Genomic DNA, 22,068 nt, shown 5'->3' on the forward strand with positions numbered 1-22,068 from the left:
CTTGGTTCTCCCACACTCAATCAGTCTCTGACAATTCTAAAGGCTTTTGATGGCCGCGGGTTCCATCCTTTTGGCATTTTGCAGGATTTACCTATAGGGGCAAGGGAAAAACCGTGAATCTAGATGTGGAAGTGGTTGATGCCCCTCTAGATTAAAACCTTCTCCTGGGTCGCAGCTGGTCTTATGCTATGACTGCTATTGTTTCATCAGTCTTTCGGCTTATCAAGTTTCCTCATAATGGAAAGATCGTTACGATAGACCAGCTAACTTATTTCTCATCTGACCCAGCCTCTACAGATAGTATTCAGCACATCGGTAAAACGACTATCCCTTACAAGGATGTTGGCGTAAGTTTGATTAAAGATTCTGGTTTACTAGGAACTTTTTCCTTCCCTCCTCCTAACGTATCGACTTCTATTGCAACTATTGATATGATTTCATCGAATACTCTTACTTTTGATGATCCTTGGATCGTACCTTCCAATTCTGAGGTGGATTCATTTGGTGGCACGATGCCTCTGAGTCCCTTTGAAATTGCATATCAGGCCGTGCAGTCGTTTTCTGATGCCTATTCAACTGAAACTTATCCAATGAATGTGATCCATGGAGACTCACTTTCAATATCAAACTCAGCTTCATCAATACTTTCTGATCCTGTTCATTCTGATGAGCAGATTCGTGAACTATTGTCTGTTAATGATTTACCATGGGAAGATCTACATCACTGATCTTCATTTTTTACCTGAGCTTGATCATTTTGAAAATGATTTCTCTTCTATTTTTACGACTGACTATGTCAAAGAACCACAGAATCCATTGCAACATTTTGATTCTGAGTTAAATTTGGAAAATATTTCTCGAACGGTTCTTATTGACATTTCAGTTAAACCTGGAATTATTGAAAACATTCATATAGGTGCTTGTTGTACGGACGATGAAATCCAAACTTACAAAGCCCTATTTCAAGAATTCCATGAAGTGTTTGCCTGGTCATATGAAGAAATGCCAGGAATTGATCCGTCAATTGTTGTCCATGAAATTAAAACATATCCGGATGTTAAACCTGTCCGACAACACTTACGTCAAATACATCCCCAAAAAGCTGCTGCTATCAAAGTCGAAATTGAGAAATTACTTCATGTAGGTTTCATTTATCCAATTCCTTTAAACGATTGGGTATCAAATATTGTTCCTGTCAACAAAAAACAAGGAATGATAAGAGTATGTATTGACTATAGGGATATTAATTGAGCTTATCCTAAAGACAATTATCCTACCCCCTATATCAATCAAATTATTGATGATTGTGCCAGTAGTGAAATGTTCTCCTTTATGGATGGTTTTTCCGGTTACAATCAAATCAACATACTCCCTACAGATCAAGCTAAAATAGCTTTCATTTGTCCATGGGGGACATTTTCTTATTGCAAATTACCTTTTGGATTGAATACCGCTGGAGAAACTTTTCAAAGGGTTATGTCTTATGCATTTCATGACATTGAGCACATTGTGCAGCCTTATCTCGATGATTTACCTGCCCACTCATTACGTAGAGCTGATCATCTCATTCATTTACCAGCTATCTTTATGAGATGTAAGCATTATCAAATTTGGCTAAATCCACACAAATGTGTATTCTGTGTAGAAACGGGTCGATTACTAGGGTTTATCGTATCAAAGGCAGGCATTCTTGTCGACCCCTCGAAGGTGGAAGCTATTGTCAATCTACCTCCTCCTTCGACTCTTCGCCAACTCCAAAGTTTGCAAGGGAAAGCAAACTTTCTACGTTGTTTCATTCCTAACTACGTCGAGATAACGAAAGGTTTTACCAGGTTGTTAAAGCAGAATATTCCATTCTTTTGGGATGAAATTTTTCATTGATCTTTTGATGCACTCAAACACGCGTTAACCCATGCACCGTTACTGCATCCTCCCAATTACAACCAGGATTACTTTTTGTACCTCGTCGCTTCTCATTCCACCATTGGGATGGTTTTAGTTAAGGAATATGAATTCAACAGTGAATATGTGATTTACTATCTTAGTTGAACCCTACATCCGACAGAGATTAAATATTCGCATGTGGAGAAATTGGCCTTGGCAGCTGTTCAAGTTGTCCAAAGATTTCGTCACTACATCTTATTACGCAAAACCACAGTAATTTCTAACTGTAACCCTATGATGTATATCTTGACCAAGCAATTGATAAGGGGCAAGTATTCCAAATGGATAGTTATCTTGCAAGTATTTGACTTGGAATTTGAAAAATTCAAGGCAAAGAAATCCTTGGTTTTTGCCGAACTGATGTGTGATTTCCCACGTACTGATACTGAAACTGTGGCGGAAGAGCCCATTGCGGATGAATCCTTGTTTCTTATCAGTACTCTTGATCCATGGTATGGAGATATTATTGTTTATCTCCAAACCCAATCTTTTTGGCCCGAAATCTCACGATCTCAACGACGGAAAATACTTTTCCAATCCCAACAATACAATATTATCGGTGATACACTTTATCGTCATGGAGCGGATTCTGTTTTCTGACGTTGTTTAACTCATGAAGAAGCTAAAAAGGTTCTAAATGATTGTCACTCTGGAGCATGTGGCGGTCATATTTCTGGGTATGCCACAACCCAAAAGATATTGCGCGTTGGTTATTTCTGGCCATCCTTATTCAAAGATTGTATCTATGCAGTCTGGAAATGCCACAATTGTGAAATTTTTGATTGTAAGATGCACGCTCCACCCACTCCTCTTCACCCTATAATTGCTGTCAGTCCTTTCGCAAAGTGGGGTATTGAATTTATTACATGTAACCCTCACTCGGCCGGGGGGCATGCGTATATTATCTTAGCGGTAGATTATTTTACTAAGTGGGCCGAGGCGATGCCTACATTTTCGACAGACGGCAAGACTGCTGCAACTTTTGTATTCAATCATATAATTGCTAGATTTGGTGTTCCTCAAGCTATTATTATTGATCATGGAAGTCACTTTCAAAACATAATGATGACTGAACTAACAGATCAACTTGGCCTGCACCATGATAGTTCTACTCCGTATTACCTGCAGGCTAATGGTCTGGTTGAAGCTATCAATAAAGTTTTAGTCACTATGATCAAACGAATCATCGGTATTCATAAGTCGAATTGGCATACCATGCTATTTTCAGCACTTTGGGCATATCGGACCTCAATAAAAACATCGACTGGTTTCACTCCTTTTCAACTGGTCTACGGTTTGGAAGCAGTGTTACCTATTGAATGCGAAATTCTGTCATTGCAATTAGCCATAGAATTACTCCCAGCTACTTCTGAAGAAGAGAAACATTTTTTGTACTTAGCTTAGCTAGATGAGAATCGACGCGCTGCTGCAATAGCAAACGAGACTCATGCGAAACGAATAAAAGCTCAGTACGACAAAAATTTTACACCTCGTAATTTTTCAGAAGGAGACCTAGTTTTACTATATGATCAAGCAAATGATAAGCTAGGGGCTGGGAAATTTGTACCTATGTGGCATGGTCCTTACATTATTAAGCGAAAGCTAGCAAAAGGGGCTTATGAATTGATAGATTTTGATGGTGTCTCTTTGGGTAAAAACAGAAATGGACTTTATCTGAAGAGATATTATGCTTAAATTCGGTGTGGATATTTTTTTTGTTAGATTAGTTTCTTTACTGCTGGTGTGTTTTAGATTAGAAAAGTGTGCCTAGTTTAGAGAGTTCTCTTATCATTATTCCTGCTTATCTTGATTTTACTCTTGATATTGCAGATGTCGATGTCTCTTCAAACATACATTGGTTTTGCTGATGGTGCTTGTCGTAATACATGGAACATTTCTTCGACAGCTTGGGTTATCTATTCATCCTCTGATGAGTTAGTATCTATGCATGGTGTAAACCTCGGTCAAACAACGAATAATGTTGCAGAGTATAGTGTAGTGATTGAGTTATTATCTGAATCCATCTCATTTGGGATTTGGAGTTTGAATTTTAGGTTGGATTCTGAACTCATTGTATTATAGATTAACAGGGTTTGTGCCATTAGAAATCCAGTGTTATTAAGGTTATTTTTGAGAGTTCGTCTCTTGGAACGTGAATTTGACTACATTGAATATCAACATATTCCAAGACATTTAAATACATTAGCAGATGTAGTTGCTTCTAGTATGATAAATAGACATTTGCAATAATCAAAACAGTAAATTCAATAACATTTGACAACATGTTACACGAGATAGCCGGTAATAATGATATATCATAGCATAGAAGTAGTGTTTCAAAATATACATCGTCTTTGATCATAGGTTGAAAAACACCTTATGATTGGAAAAAATGATAAATACAAAAGTAAAAAATGTCATGAGTCTACAAAATCGATCATCCTATCCTTGGCGTTGATCATGATAAGAAACCACTGCTTGGGCCACTCTACATAGGAACCTCCTAAAAGGTCCTGGGACCCCAATCACATATCTCTGCAACCTAAGTGTAATATCATCTATACCCGTCTTTGGAATATCTAGTGTCAAGTGCTCTAGATGATGCTCCAAATCGGTCAGGATCTCTGCTGATTGGTCCTGTGGGGCTGGTGTTGCTACAGCTGGGTGTCTCCTCTCGAAAGGTTGGAGAGCAGCTGGTCGTCATGGACCCACATCTGCATTTAAACTTTTGATTATCAGTTTTGGATGATTTAAAAATAAAAAATTAGAACTTAGAAAGTGTTGAAAATGATTTTACCTGAATCATCCCATTGTTCTCCTGGTGGGAGAATCATGTCTAGGTCACCACGATAATCCATCCCAGCGTATGGAAAATCTTGAATTGCAAAAATTTGGTTGTTCAACCAACGAAAATACTTGGGCGGAAATCGAACAACCTCTGTACCCTCCTCAGGGTGGCAGGCCATCAAAGCAACCCAGCAAACTATCCTAGGTTCTCGAGGAAGTCCAGCATCAACAGGAAGATGCTATGGGGCTAGCATGGGGATCCTCTCTAGAGCAAAGCTGACCATGATGAATCCATATCCAAAATTTTTTAGCTGTCCGTTCTTTGCTCTGGTTAGTTAGCCTTTCATGTTTGCTAACACAGCCTCGCACCAGTTGAATATTCTCCCTCAAAAACAATCTACTGCCATCTGCATCTAGGATCCAATAGCCACATGCAATGCTGCACTCCCACATAACCTGGTAACAGTGAACGCAATGACCTTAAGCTCAGGATGGTTGATAGTTTTAATATCAATCCATTTGTCCTTCATTTGATCATCGCAAAACTCTAATCAAAGACTAGCAATAGAATGGCCACCTGGTCTAGTCCCGAAAAGAGATAATTGTTCACCCCTCTTGGACAAACCAGTCAAAAAAAAGATGTCCTCCAGCTCGATTTCGAGCTGGTGGCCACCAATGATGAAACACTGGTCCTGTATGTTCCATCTATCTACCAGTGATTGCAAGAGGTATACTTGGGCCCTCATACCCTGTATGCCCCATAACTTTAGCAATCTGCATGCTCTCAATGCTTGCATTGTGGGCATATCGTTTAATGCAGCAAAATATACATCCTCATGCTCGCGTTCTTGCCAAATTAATTGAATGTCCTACAATGCATAAAAGACATATTAGAACTAGCTAGTTCAAAAAAATTTGGGAAAAAATGGGAAAAAATTATTTTAAAATTCATTTTTCATGGGGTCCGCACCCGCCAGTTACAGACAATGCATAGGTCCGCACGGGCTGTGAACAACAGGTGCGGACCCACAACTTTTTTCTTTGTAGAAAAAAGTCGGGGTCCGCAGGGGCTGCATGTTGCACCTGCGGACCCCTGCGAGTGAATTTTTAAACCAATTTTTCCCTTAAAAATTAAATCTAAAGCCTAAAATCAAAATGTAAATGGATAGAATGCAAGATAAGGAGGTCGTGGATTACCTGGAGCTGACGGTTTTCGATTTTGACGGACGGATTTTCCAGAATCTTCACAGGAACTTTCTTACCCAAAAGCTCTCACTTTTCACTCTGAACTCAAATGGTAAAAATGAAGTTGGAAAAGCCCTTTTTATAAGTTTTTTTCGAATAAATGAATTTTTAATTTATTTATTTTTCACTTTAAAAAGGTAAATTTTTAAATCATTTTTATTTATCTTAAACAGGTATGTGTAATGTTTCGAGTTTTTATGCAGAATATTGGATTTTTCAGGGAAAATTGATCATTTTTCAACAAAGAGCATACTTTTAACACTTTTTCGGACTCTTCCAAAAATTTACTAAAAAGCGAAACAGTGGAGTCCTTTTAAGTTCTTTTCAGACTCTCGAAAATTGAAAAGATTGCCGAGCACTTGATTGTTCGAACTCATTAAAATAAATGAATAATCGTCCCTTCAGTATAAGTTTACCCCTTTTACAGACTGAAATGGACTATTTATGAAAAAGGTACAATAGATTCCTCTTTAAACCCTTTTCAGACTTGTTAAATATGAAAAGATTGTCTAGCGCTTGTCTTTTTTAGCTCGTTAAAGTATTGAAAAGTCATCCCTTTTGTATTATTTTATCCTTTTTTGGGCCTAAGGGATTATTTTACGAAAAAGTACCCCCATGGAGTTTTCTTAAGTTTTTATTATGACTCCCTAAAATTGAAAAACACCGAGTTTTTCCTATACTAGACTTGTTAAAATTTAACAGTAAAGGACCTGTTCAATTTCAAATAGGAACGAACCACTCCTTCTTAGGGTTCAAATTTTAAACTAAGTTGGACTCATCTGAAGGATGAGCTTATAAACAAGCAAATGTTATCCTCCTCAAGCTTGTCAAAAATAAAGAGGTACTTGCCAGAAATGGTGGGGGAAAAGAGAGGAAAATGAACCTATTTGTTACACTTTGTTTTATAAAAACCCGTTAACCAATCTTGAACACGACACTTTTTGTTCACTTGGGTTGGGAAAATCCTTTGCCTAACAGTTAATCAAACCATATTGAAAGTCTTCAGCCAGTTTCTGGGTATTAGCTTTGGGTCAATTGTCACCAAACCATTTGCAGTGTCATTATGTGTTCAAGAGATCAGTTCAAACAAACCATTCATCTGCAAAATATCTGTCATCCATTTTGACCATCCCTGAGTCAGTCCTTGCTAATATATTTCTTCAAAACTTGATCTATGATTTCATGTTGTGGGCTTGCCTACGACGGATCACTTTCTATCGACTTCAGCTCATTATCTAGGAAGTTGATCTAGAAATCATCAGTACCTTGAAAGCTGCATGCCCTAATGGTAGTTTTCTTGCCTTCGATGATAGGTTGCATCATTGACCTTTCGATCGAATGATTCTATGACATGTTTGACTTCGACTCATTCATTCACATTTCATGGATTGTACTGGGTACTTTGAGAGCCATTGACATTACTGGTGGTTTCTCTCACACTTGTTAACAGTTCACATCATTGACTGGTAATCAAGTGGTTTCTACCATGTTCGACTTCGACACATTCATTCGCATGGATAGAATCGTACTAGTTCGGGAAGTAGAAATCAAGACCTTGGATCTAGTTTCTACCATCCAGGTTGCAAGGAATTTTGTTATTCATTATGCAGTGGACTATTCATAAATAGATGGCTGTGTCCATACCGTGTCTACACATGTCTATACTCTTGATGTATTACAAAATCATTCCTGTATCAGAACAGTTTAGTTAGTTTTGATCTGAGTATGGGAATGCCTACCTCAGTGATGATATGTCTATATATATATTGCATTGAATGTTTTTACAGGTTCCGACTGGGGTGTCCACAAGATGATCCTTGAAATGATAAAGTACTTCACTCTTCATACATGAAAGACTTCATCTTCATCTACTACAGACTTCGCACTTTAGGGGCCAATCTGTTGCACTAAAAATTGTCACCTTGACATTCTACAATCTTTGTGAGTCCATTACCACTCATACTTACCTCCTTTGTAAGTCTAAAGCCTCAGTTCTTCATATTAAGCCTTGAAAGTAAGAGAAAAGCCCTAAAAGTCTCTCAAACTCTGGTTCTGCACTTTCTCTTTGCATTACCTGCGGTCCCCCACCTAATGGTCATGTCCCCTGTGCACCTAACCGCTCCGCCCTTGTGTTATGGGTGCGAAACCCTGTAAACGTTAAAAAGGCGCGAGTACATTCTAAAAAAATCACTTTTATTCATTTCTATAAGCTTCTGGAAGGAATCTTGAGGTGGCAAGTTCGCTCTCTTAAGGTTCATGCATCCCATATCTTAAGGAGATAACCCCTTGATGTGAGGAGCTTATCCCTTTGAAGGAGGATTCTATCCCTTCATAGATGGACCTGTAACCTATTCCTCTGCACTATAAAATGAAGCATTGGGCTGGTTACTAGGGAGTTTGGATGCTGAATATTTTTGAGCTGAAATGCTATTGGAACTTAGTCTTCTTTAGTTGAGCTTTTATGAGGAGGGATTACATACCTCTAAGATCTAATTTGGAAGACTTCAAGGCTTGTCAAAGTAAAGGAAATTCCTGTTTCGGACCCCAGGAAGAGCTTGTTCAACATCAAGGCTGAAAAGGTTGTAAGGTTCTTCTACTTCAAAGTTAATACAAATAAGTTTGTTTTTCTCAATAAGTTGTTCATTTATGGTTTATTTTATGGATTCCTTGATCACCATAATAGACATGATTTATGATATTTGCTATGCAGGTGCTATTTGATGTTTGCTTGTTTTTGATTGCAGGTCTTTAAAGATAACTCTTTCAGACTATTGAGGGATAACTACAATGAACAAGCGTTGGATCTAAGGTAGGATCTTAACACCTCTATAGTCTTTATTTGTAAATTGCATATGTCTAGAGAAAGATAGATTTGTTTGTCTATTTGTTGCTAGACTATCTTCTGATACTAGGGAGATCGGCCTTGTCCGCAAGATTGATTTATCCGGCTAACACTTGGTCCTCGAGTAACTCTGGTAACTCAGGAAGTGGCTCCCTAGTGGCATTGGCCACTCAATGACTCAATCAATCAAGTAGAAAGATGATAAGCCAACAAGCAAACAAAACCAAATGAAAAGTAGCTTTCTAATCAGGGAGAAAACGGTCCAAAAGACTTACGGGGTCAAAACCACAAGAGCTAAACACGCTAGCCAATATTGGGGCTAGGCCCCAATCTTCACTTACAGGCATCGGTGCAACTGCCTAACAGACATCAAGCGCCAGAGGCTGGTTGGCGCGACTGTTTCTCAGCAACTCGCACTGATCAACGCGACTGTCAGTGAATTGAGCACGCTGATCGAGGGAGCTAAGGAAAAAATAAAAAATTTAAAATAGGGACCAGATCTGCTACTATGCATTTTAGAATCAGACCAGTAAGCAGGAGAAAAGAAATAGACCCAAAGGGAAAATGTGGAACTAGAAAAGTTCTCATGAAATCATGAAATCCAAGACAAACAAAAGGATTGGGATCCCTAGTATGGTCGCCAATTTGTGGTGAAGTAAAATTATAAGTGCGGACACGAACAAACTCCTCTAGCCCAATGATGGGTCTAGCCACAACAGATACATTCTATGGAAGATTTCCTTAGCTTAGAACCAATTAAGAGGGCCTACCTCTTAGTCCGCTTATCCTGTTTGATTATGTCCTTGCTTTCTCACCCCAGCTATCTCTCGATTCCTTCTTCAAGCACCTAAAACAAGTAAACAACAGTAAACAAAAAACGTGATAATAGAAAAATTGTAATTCAACCTACTTAACAAGTCAAGAAACATTAAGCCATGAATATGTAAGATGACAAATCATGTAGGAAATCAATTGATAGTTGCATATATTAATATCAAAGAGAGATTACAACCATTTTTCTTGACGTTGCAGTCTTCCTCTAACAAGACCAGGTTCCCAGACACTCCTGCTAGCATTCCATGATGGCCTCAATCAATAATATTTTTAAGGCTCTTCCCTTTAGTCTTCAATCCAAACCAAATCACACTTATCCCTCACACAAATAGATAGCTACAACTAGTAATAGCTTGTTGTCTACTCCAAACGAAAATAGCATAAGCACACCAATATCAACACTAGCTTGTGCTTGGGAAGAAGGGAGGTTTATATAGGAAAAATGGATGGGAAATGGATCCTCTTCTCATGGGAGAAGGACTTATCCCTTGAGGTAGTTCCATCATTATAGGGGAAAGGAGCCCAAACTGACATCCTCGACCCCAATAGACCAAACCATTTACCAGAATTCCATTACGAAGCTTCTAGAGCTGGAAGATTCTGCTCCTAATTTAAAAAACTTTCCAAAACAGGATCGATGCGACTGGAACATAGCTTAGTCGCTCTGGTCAGTGCGAGGGATAGTGCTAATCTCTGCACATCGACACGGGGGAGACAAAGGTCATTAGCGCTGGTCTTGTAAACTGGGCAAAACAAAAGTTTTAGGGGAAATGGTGCAAAAGGGAATTGATCTGCGCATGAAGAGGGACATAATGGGAGTTTCTTCATGAGGGCAAAGCATGTGGGATTCACTATAGAGGTCCTCTAGGATCAAGGAACGGGGAATACATGGACAGTGACAAAATGATGTGTAACAAAGCCACAACAACATGAGAGATCACATAATATTTAAAAAGATATGTAATTATATAAGTGACCTCCAGAGACTATAAGTGGCATTAGTAGGGTTTTAGGATAAATCTCGATTATCAAATTTCAAAGCCAAGAGGTTCAATTGTTTGAGACTATGCACAATTATAGAGATTACAGAGTATTTTATAAAGATATCTCTCATGAATTTAGTTTCATTATATGTATTGTTTTCTTTTAATATATATCTATAAATATATATCTATAAATATATATATATATATATCTATATATATATATATATATATATATATATATATATATATATATATATATATATATATATATATATAGATGATGTGAATTAAACCTCTTTCTCTTCTTTTTTTATTAATTGGAAATGACTCAATAAGTGAGATAATGTTCAAGAAATTGGTCATTCACAACATGGCCAACTTCTTCTCCTTCAAATTCTTACTGGAAAATGGATTTTACCCTTCTACCCGATAAAAAGCAAAGGGGCCTAGCCATAATTTATCGAATTTCCTATGTTTGTCGGGCTCTTCGTTCCTCTTATCCCATTATAAGACCCAATCACCAAGAAGGAAAGTCATATCCTTTGCATGTTTTTCAAACATCTGTTTAACTTTAGCTTGGTATTTATTACTTATTTCATATGCATGTTCCCTTTCATGATGTAATTAGATCATTTGATTAATTCCTCATTGGAAATCATTAGATTCTTCTTTTATTTCTTGTAAAAATTTCATAACTTTCGTGTTGAGGTAAAGATGAAAGACAAAATCTAGTCCATAGACCAATTGAAAAGGCGAGGTGCCAATAGATTTATTTGTGCTAATCCTATCTTCCCATACAACATATTTCAATTCCATGTGCTAATTACAATTTTTTGAGTGTAAGGACTTCTTCAAGATTTTCAAAATATTTTTATTAGTTGTGTTGTCGCTCCTAGAGACAACCTTGGATTTCTTACAAGACTAGTGCCTGGGCACATCTAGATTTTGTGTATCTCATATGATTTTCTAGAGATAGAGGCATCATATATAGTATATATGTATATATATAATGGGCTGGTTCATTCACCTAAAGGAGTAAGACATGAATTTCTTGGTACTTCTTCCCATATACAAATCTCATAAATATATATAAAACAATGGAGGCCGAGTAGTCCAAGGAATTACAGTTTAATAGACTTTTGCAGAGCCATGATAGAGGATGAGAAGGAGGAGTAACTCATCAAATGGAGATTATAGTATCAAGAATTCTATGCATAACACATACAACTTGAACCTTTAATAATTCCTATACTTATCTGAGTCAGAGTAGGTATAATGGGAAGAACAGACAGGTTGTGTGCTATGATTCATGAATTGAAACTGTTAAATATATAATTTCAATAATCCATGTAGACACTAGAATTAACAATTTCGATACAAATGAATCTCTAAGGAGCTTATAGGCACATGCATAACATATTGATACCAGTGAATTTGTGCGGAAGTCTTGAAATATTTCTAACAACAATAATTACATGAATTTAGAGAAGAAACATGAACAAAATGGGTTTTAATAGAGGGATAATATACTGTAATACTTGGAGGGGGAATCACCACCATTTCTATTGATATTTTGGAAAATATGTATTGTAAAGCCATACAATTTGAAAATAACATGTTGTTTTTCTTTAGAATTTTTGAACCTATGTTAAGTCTTGATTTCACCTATTTATCTGGAGAGGGGAGAAAGAACATTCATTACAACAAAATATCTCTAGTCTAGACTTAGTTGTAGGGTTGACTAGCTGTCTGAGTCATAAATGTCTCTGTGGCCCAAAAATATTTCCCATCATGTGATCATCTCTACTACAGGGTTGTTCTACTTGCGGTATGGCTTCCTGCACTACTTTGCCAACCTCTGTCATGTCTTCTTTTATTTCATTCAGTACCAACTTCCAGATTCGTGTCACAATAGGATTCTTCTGGATCAGCCCATCCCGTGCTTTGAATCCACCACTTGTTTTTCTTAAAACGACAACACACCCTTCAAATCCGTGTCCTACACTATCAATGCCTTGATGTACCGGGTGAGGCTTTCTTGATGGAAATATGGGGGAACTTGCTCATTCTGGCCTCTAGCTGTACAAAATGTTGTGAAATAGATGAAACCCAACCTCCCTTAGCCCTTTTCACTTTAGCTCCCCTTTTGTAACTTTATCCATATGACCGGGGGCTGGAACTAGGGGCTTAGCCCTTCAGGCGCTAAGGCTTTCCACTGTTGTGCAGGGGGCCTTTTCCTTTATAATACCATAAATGCCTTTGATAACTCTTTATACCGCATTGGCCGATATCCTAGATGTGAAATGTTTATAGACCATGTCGTAATAACTTATTGCATTAGGGGCCTTTTTCCTTATCGCAATCGCAATCGCAGGCTAGGAGGGATATTGGTGGAGAATGAACTTTCACTTTGTGCGATCGTTGATCATCGATCCCAGGGTGACGCCATCACGACTACGTGTCATTCTGTGAGTGGTGATACATGTCACCTGGAAACGGCCCCATAGGACCCTTGAAAATGTCGAAACTGAGTGCCATGTGTCCTTCGTACTGCCACATCATTAATGACGTCAGCTGCCATGTCAGCCATCAGGACCAATCACATTGTGCCACGTGGCCCCCAGGAAGAGAGAGAAAATAGCCAGCTTGGCCCTATTTTTGCATGGGTTTCCTTTGTAAAATGATCTTGGCCTTCCCCGATGATTTTACACAATATTCCAGAATCACACCCTGCAAGGTTTTGGAGCGGTAGCTCCTCTGTTCCACCAATCAACGATATCATGGAATATGGGATTATGGGAGTGCTATATTTCCATTTGACCCCGTGAACTGTCGTTAACCTTAAGTTTGTGCTCTGGGACCTCGCTGATAGCTGATATGTGGGATATACTGTGAAGTTGCGGGATGCCTAATATGCGAGAGTGTGAGATTTACTATATTCTACCACGTGGAGGAGAGAGAAGGGGGTGGCCTGGCCCTTGGTTTTCATGGAATTCTTTTGTTAATCATTTTTAGCCCTCCCCATCGATTTCACATTATATTGGAGATTCCCCCCCCGCCCCACACAATTCCTTAAGGATGTCCCATCAGGTATTGTAGGGGCCATGCAGGACTACAGGATGTCAGGATTTGACAAGGCCTATATGTGGGATTCATTGTGCCTGGGGCCCCCGACCTTCGATATGCGATAAATAGCTCTGCACAGACCCACCAATAGCTAATATGCAGGATTTATTGTGAAGTTGTGGGATGCCCAATATGCTTGACTTGCTATTCCTGGGGCCCTCTAATAAGCTTTTTTCCTTCACTTCAAGGCAACATAACTCTTGATCTTCAACATGCCATATATTCTGATTCAGAAGTCCATTTTGGGACATCTATATACCGTTGGAAAGCTTGTTCCAGGAACTATGCAATGTAGAGGTTTTGATCTGGCTTTAAGTGCTCTTGTGGCCTCGAAAAGGGCTTCAAATTCATTGCTCTTGGGCAACCTTGACCAACTAAAACCCACAATCCAGTGAGGGAAAACATTGGCTCCAACTGGGGAGAGTGCCTTACTGGCAAGGTGTTGAGAACCTACAGACCAGTAATTTTCCTTCCATTGGGCAATGGAGTCATTTCTAAAAACTAAAAAGTTAACTCAACAACTGAAAACTGGCTAAATGATTGTAATATTGACTAACTGATTGGCTTACATAGCAAAAAACTTTTAAGAAAAATAAAATTTTTAGATAGCACATCACCAAAGTCTTAGGGCCTTCTCCTCGGGTTTCAAACTTGAATGGTAGTTGTCCATTCCTACTGAAAATTCAATTACTAGGTGATCTCTTCTCTCTAATGCATCCAGTTAAGAAACTTGCTACTTGACTGAGTTTTGCTCATACCTCTTATGAGCAGGTAGAAGAACAAAGGGAGTAGAAACTCAAGATTTCACTAATTCTGAAAACCAACCTTCCAATGATACCATCTCCACATCAGGGCACTGGACCTCATTCTGTTGTTCTCTATAAATTCAACAATTAAAACTAGCATGTACCTCATAAAATCTTTGAACAAAAACTTTAATATGTGTTCCCAACTTGGTAATTGATGCTCAACTCTTTTGATCTCCTCCATGAACCTTCTAATCGAGTTACTGAGCTCCTTACCTTCTTCTATAAATTGTCTTATCTTCTTAATAATTTTCTTGAAACCTCCAAGCATAGTCGAGAATTCAAAATTCACATTCCTTGTTGACTGTAGCCCAAGGATCACTACTTCATGTTCTGCCACTTTGTTGGTTGCCTCGAGCTCTGGCTTGGATGATCCATGATATAATTTACACACTTGATTTTCATTTGTATGCTGGTTGTCTAACTACCTTGTTAGGTGTACTGATGTTTTCTCTAAGATGACCTCATCTTCTTCTAGGAATAGGCAGGAGAGGTCGCTTTCTTTTCCATGAGTTGGGGAGTTTTCTAAGCCTTTGGTAGGGGTCACGATTTTTACAAACCTAGATTATATGTACAACTTCCTTTGCTCACCTCCAAAAGTGGGAATTGTGACATAAATAAGATCTAGCTTGATAGAACCCACCACCTTGGAACCCCAAGATTGGGATAAGAGCATTCTGAACCGAGGAGGAATATCGGCCACCACTATGTCCATTACCACACTCTTCATTGGGATCTGAGCTAGGTTCACAACCAGGTCCTTTATCATCCCTAAGCACTTGACTCTCTTGGAGTCAAAGGAGTACAGGTCCTTGTATGGTCTGGTGATCTCCAAGCCCAGTTGTTCCATTACTGCTAGTGGCATGAGGTTGTGTGAAGCTCCGGAGTCCAACATGCAGTTGTGTAATAAAAGATCATGGATCACCAAAGTCACATAGAAAGGTGCAGTAGAAGGATCAGGTTCTTCTACATGCAGCCCAAAAACAACCATTGGCCTCTCCTCTTGGAGGTTTAAACTATCATGGGTTGGTGCTGAGGTAGAGGGATGCATGAATTGAGAGACTTGAGCTTTATAATTAGGCTTCTTTAGAAGCTCAATCAGAGGGACATGAATATTTACCTTTTCAAGCTCCTTCTAGAGATTGAATGTAGGTTGGACTTTTTATATACCTCCAGGCTCTATTCCTTCTTCATTGCCACTAGAAGTTTTCAATGGAGCAAGTTCCTCCTTGTCAATGTGTCCCTATGCATTATTTCTTTCCTTATTTGCAGAGACTTTCATCTTGGAAGGGTCATGATTTAGCTTTCCTTTCCCTTTGTCTGGTACTAGAGGAATAACTCGGGGAGCAGTTTCCTCCTGTTGTTTTGGTTCTCTTGACCTCTTCTTTGAATATCTTAGAATATGTTTACGTTGTGGTTGTGCTTGCATGAAATCTGTAAACTGTTTGCAATAATATTGTATATATTCCTCATCTATTGCTTCTCCATCATGACTGACCTCTTGGTGAGCCATATTCTCCTATTTTTCTTCAAGGAAAGCAGAATATAAGTTTCCCTGCATCTCCTGTGTATCCGACAATTTCTCATCGGGACCATATTATAAGTATAAAGGATGAGGGATTTGGTCGAGCTACTCTTTCCTCTCCCTTGGAAGTATTCGCAATTGAGGCCTCCTATACTTCAGGTTGTAACCGTGGTTGTTGGCTTGAGAATTCTGCTTGGATAGGTTCTTGTTCTCAATCTCAAGCTTTCCAACCTTCTATGATAAACTCCTGATGAGTTTTTCCAGTTCATCCATCTTTAGGTCTGGTGATTCTCTATCTCGACTAGAGGAAGATGCCTCTTCTTTCCCTCTTTTGTTCTCAATAGGTTCTTTCTTTCCTCATGACTTTCCTGCTGAGGAGAAATTTTCCCCCACCTCAAGTGCATCGATTTGGAGTTGATCTAGAGTAATAGACTTCCTTTTGTTGTAGGGAAAAGTATCCGATTCGGATGACCCTATCCCACTCTAAGGGTGATAGTACCTCAGCAACAACTGTAAAGAAAACTACTTAAGGTTTACTTCTTTATGAAAGCAAGAGAGAATGAGGAAATGCACTAACCGTTGCCTTGCGCTTAATGTCGAATCCAAACTCTTCTCTTCGCTTGTTTGCTCCCAGCTCCTTGCTCTTTTGCCGGCCCAGCTACAATGAGATCCTGCAAAATAACAAAGAAGGAAACTACAAGAAGCATGCAATCATAACTGATTCAAGGATTAGCATAAATCAAATATACAATTATCACAATAACATCATTGAAACAAGTGCATATAGAAGAACCTCAATAGCTTTTATTAATGAAGAAGTAAAGTTCTAAGAAGGTTACAACCATTGAAGGCCCCAATCCAGCAACACCTTCCAGCAGAAAGAATTTCTCCTCTTCACCTCCTTCAAGCAATCACCCAATAGTTCTATTATGAAACCAACAGCATATCATTACTTTGCACAAAATTCCAGCCTCCTGAGCTCATAGGAGAGAGCTCAATATATAGATGAATTGAGAAAGGATGAGTCAGCTTGTAACAGATGTGTAGCTGCCTTGTGTCCTCTCTCTCTTCAGTTGATCTTCAGTTCTTGAGTCCACTTGGAGAACCTTGCTTCCACTTGGAGAAACAGAGCCTCTGACTCATCACATGGCGAAATCCCTGATCCAAGTGTCATTTTTGGAAGATTCCAGAGCAATGACTCAGTGTGCCACTTGTCCCATCTCGCTCAGCGCAGGTGGCCTTTGTTCCACTTGCTTTGCAACGCAGGTACACCATGGAGGAGTTGAGTTTCAGCGCAGAAGCCTAGTGGAGCACCTGCTTTGATTTCAGGATTGCTTGTTTTTGAGTGTTTTCAGGTGGAGAACTGATCTGAGAGCTGTTGGTTTGCTGACCTTGTTCCTCTAGGGGTAGGAACATCATGTTTAGGGACTTTGGATCCCTTGGATTATTGACAATTCATGCAAGGCACAAAATTGTCTATAACAGATGCCCCCTAAAGTATGAGGTCGTTTATCGGGTGAAATGCTTTATTAGGAGGATCCGAAGTTCATTCAATCTGCTGAGAAGTGTCCTGTAATAAGATACAATACAATACATTATTTTTCATACTTTTTCATGATCTAGCTGAGGCGGGCATTCCCATGCTCAGCTTTATAAATTCATTTTGGTACATAGCACAGACGATCGTCTGATGATAGACTGATAATTCTCTGCTGAAATTATCATCCTTTGAGAAGGATGATCATCTGCCGCAATGATGTACATATCAAATGTCTTTATATCCTGAATATATATCGCAGCCCGGATGGATGAAACTAGATCCGGGGTCTTCAATCTCTTCCGATCTTCACTCGATGTACAAGTCAATCCATGTGAGAATTTCTTGAAGTCGAACATGGAAAGACATCGCTTGATTACCAGTCAATGATGTAAATCGTTAACAAGCGCGAGAGGAATCACCGATAAGGATGATGACCCTCAAGGTACAGCAGTACAATTCACATGGTGGGAATAAAGGACTTGGCGTCGACCACCATGCAAAATCTTCTGGTCGAAGGTCATTGATGTATACCTGTCGCCGGAAGTGAGAAACTTACCATTGAGGCATGCAAGCTTCAAAGTACTGAAGGGGGTGTCCCTAGATCAACTCCTTGGATAATGAGCTGATGTCGACAAGGAGCGATCCGTCAAAGGAGGGCCTTAATGAATCCCACATCAGTGACACGGAACGGAGCTAGTGATTGTGATGAGGTGAAAACAAACTGTGATGTATGATTCAGGGTGGCGGTCATGAAATGGATGAAGGACAATGTATGGCAGTGGATGGGACACGGTTGACTCTTTGCAGAACAACATCTCTTGAACATATAATGACACTGATGTGATGGATTGGTAGCATTACCCCAAATGTGGATGGTGTGGCGAGGACCATGGTGATGAGACCGGTGAATGAAACAACCCAACCCGATGTGATACGGAGGACAAAGTGTCATGTTCAAGAGCGACTTGCTACCATTAAAGCTGTGAGGTTCTCCCAATTTTTCCCCAGTCATTACTGACCAGTACCTCTTTATTTTTATCAAGCTTGAGGAGGATAACATATGCTTGTTCTATAACCTGCCCTTCGGGCAAGCCCATCGCTATGTTTTAACGAGCCTAGCGATAGGGAAACTCGTTCTCGTCTAAAGACAAGTTTGTCGCTATTTAATGAATTTAACGAGTCTAACGACAAGGATAACTCAGTCCTTTTCATTTTTAGAGAGTCTGAAAAGGTACATAAAGTCAACTCCAAAATTCCTTTTTCGTCATCTAATCCCTTAAGTCCGAAAAAGTATAAAACAATACAGAAGGGATGAATTTTCGATTGCTTTAACGAGCCGAACAAAACAAGTGCTTGATCTTTTTGTGCAATAATCCCTCAGGTCCAAAAAGATTAAAATTTAGAGGAGGGATAGCTTTCCGGTCGCTTTAACGAGCTGGAAGGCCAAAACTCGGCAAACTTTTCATATTTTACGAGTCAGTGAAAAGAGCTCAAAGAAGACTCGTCTTTTGAGGAACGAGTGATGAACAGGGCAGCAGCAGATTCCAGGTACAGGTTGGAATTTTGCAATCACGGCAGTGTCACAAGGATGGCTAAGTGAAATCACTCTTCGCAGCTGTTCCTCAAAATGGGTAAACAAACATATGGAGATGAACGATTGGCCAAATGAACGGATGGAGGTGATGGCATATAAACACGACCAATGGCTTTTAATATGGCAGTCAAAGGTTACATTTCCCAAGGTCATTTACCGGTTCATTTTTTCTGGGTGAGCTTGAACTCTAGGGAAGATTGCTCACAACTTATGTTTATTTTTTAACGAGCATGAACTATGTGCTAAAACTGCTTGGATCTTGCGTTTATTTTTTAACGAGCATGAACTATGTGCTAAAACTGCTCGGATCTTGCGTTTATTTTTTAACGAGCATGAACTGTGTGCTAAAACTGCTCGATGATGGATGCCCCCAGCATAATAATGCAGACGAGGCATATGCCCCCTAAACCTTAAGGGGACATTTCATTTTTTAATGAGGTTGACATCGTAAAGAACTATCCTCTTTACTCTTTATTTCATTTTTTAAACGAGGTTGACTTGAGATAGGAACTATCCTCGAAACTTTTAGATCCATTAAAAATAGAAGGCTTCATATTCCGTTGCACCCATCTCCGTAAGATTACTTGGCGGTGGTGGGGCAAAAGTGCCCATTAAAGAAGGGCCTTTTAGGAAAATTACTCCGATATATGGGAGAGGATGATTGCCTCCATGGATCGTTGGAATGCTTCTTGTATTGGATGGCGGCATAACTTCTGTCGAAGTTGTTGTCGAACTGCCTGATCGACCTTTTCTCTCGCCATTCAACAACTGCGAATTCCCATAGCTTTTGTTTAATGTTGAAATTAAAGCATCATCTTGGCGCTTAAAACTTGACAACATCTTAACTTGTGATGGGGAAGCATTTCCACTATCAACCAGATTTTGACTTGGGTCGGGAAAAGGATCAGTCAACACAGCTGGAGTATGCGGATTCTTTATGAATCTTTTAAACTCAGCTTTGTACGGGCAATCTGCCGTCCAATGATCATCGTCACATATGTGACACCCCCCAGGTGGTTTCTCCTCTCTATAAGGAGTTTTTCGGGGAGATGACTTTCTTTGATCTTTCTTCCCTTTGTTTTGTTTCTTCTTGCTTCCTGGTTGATTGGTTTCTTTGCCTTTATCTGTCGATACGACATTTACTTCCGAAGCAAGAACTTCTTCATGCGCATTTTGATTCGAATCCTTACGGGCCTTCTTTTGATGGGTCCTTTTCGGATTCGTGTTTGCCGTGCCAATCACGCCATCGCCGGCATGAGAGTCACTATTTGATTTAGGAGGAGGAGGGATTGAAAACTCTGGTCTAGGGGCGTCTGGTATTTTGTCATAGAGCGTGCCAGACTGAGTATATACTAAGTCCAAATATTGTGCACGAGCGATAACCTGCTCTTCTGTTACGACTCCCCCCTTTGCCACATCTTCCGTTATGGCCGGAAGTAACGACTTTATAAACCACTCAGCTAAAAGCTGATCAGGAACGTATGTTTTAACCATTCTTCGTCGATGTCGCCACTCATGTATATGATCTGATATATGAGTTGCGGTTGTCTGTTTGAAATTTGTCAATATCTCTGTTCCCGTTTCATACCTTATTGGTAATTGAAAGTGGGTTAAGAATGTCGTGGCAAGGGAGCTAAAATTGTCGAACGAAGCTCTTGGCAATTCTATATACCATTTCGCCGCTGGACCTGTCAATGTCCTCTGAAAGAGGCGAAGCCTTATCGAATCATCATTTAAAGTGTTCGACGAACACCACAGATGCAATGTCATCACATGATTCGACGGGTCCTCACCTGGATTTCCATTGAATTTAGGAATGTCGGATGGAAGTTTGTGCGGGATCACTGGCCACCATGGGGCGTAAGCAATTGGATCATTGGTTAACCGATGTAAATCAGGCAACTCTAAAGTTGCCACGAATGGTAACTGTTGATTCAAGTTAGGTGAAGCGTAACCAGGGTACGATGGAATCGCCTGAACAGTTGGTCTTTGCATACTAGCATAATGGAGTTGATGTTGGTATGACTGATACGGTTGATGGACTTGACCACTATAAGGTGGTTGATTTTGACCATTTTGGACATATGGTTGTCCAGTATTCGCAAAGATTTGCTGTTCAGAACCTTGGTACACTTGTTGGAATTGTGGCTGTTGGTATTGCACTATCCACGGTTGCGATACCATGGGTTGTTGCGCTACACTAACCATTGGACCAAGATGTGGGGTACTTGTACCTGATTGTACTTGTGTCGCCCCACCAGTAGGCGATTGTGGTTGGGTCGCAGGGTCAAGGGGCTGTTGCATGAGAACCTGAGAAATCTGAGGTTGACATACAACAGGCATCGTTTGAACTTGCGACACGGTTACGATAGCCGGTGTAGTTGGGATGTTCGTCACAGGTACACACTGTTGCATAGAATATACAACTCTTGGTGGCTGGGATAGCATAGGCACCCAACTACTCGTTGCAATTCCACCATAACTTGAATAAGGTTGAGAACTCCCGTATGGGTACCCTCCCGGAGGGGGTAATGAAAGGGCACACTGCCCCCCATACGGTGGTAATCCAGAACTCAAGGCAATTGATTGTCCTGGAGGACTGGATGGCCTAAATTGATTCCCAAAAGGGTCAATTTGATGAGTCTCACCATAAGAGTTACCAGACATTACTCCGGAACAAACAGGAACAGACCATACTGCCGAGATAGTCCCTTGGTGGACTCCTTCTAGCGATTGAGAGCTAGTTGGGACAGATGGTATGCCGGCGAACATTGTTGGATTTGCAGCAGGTAATTCTGCCGTTGCCGTGTCATTTGACACAGTCCTAGATGTCGACGGT

This window comes from Pinus tabuliformis, chromosome 4_2 (assembly GCF_031772625.1).
Source record: "Pinus tabuliformis cultivar Carrire ecotype Pingquan chromosome 4_2, CPIR1, whole genome shotgun sequence".
Classification (NCBI taxonomy): domain Eukaryota; kingdom Viridiplantae; phylum Streptophyta; class Pinopsida; order Pinales; family Pinaceae; genus Pinus; species Pinus tabuliformis.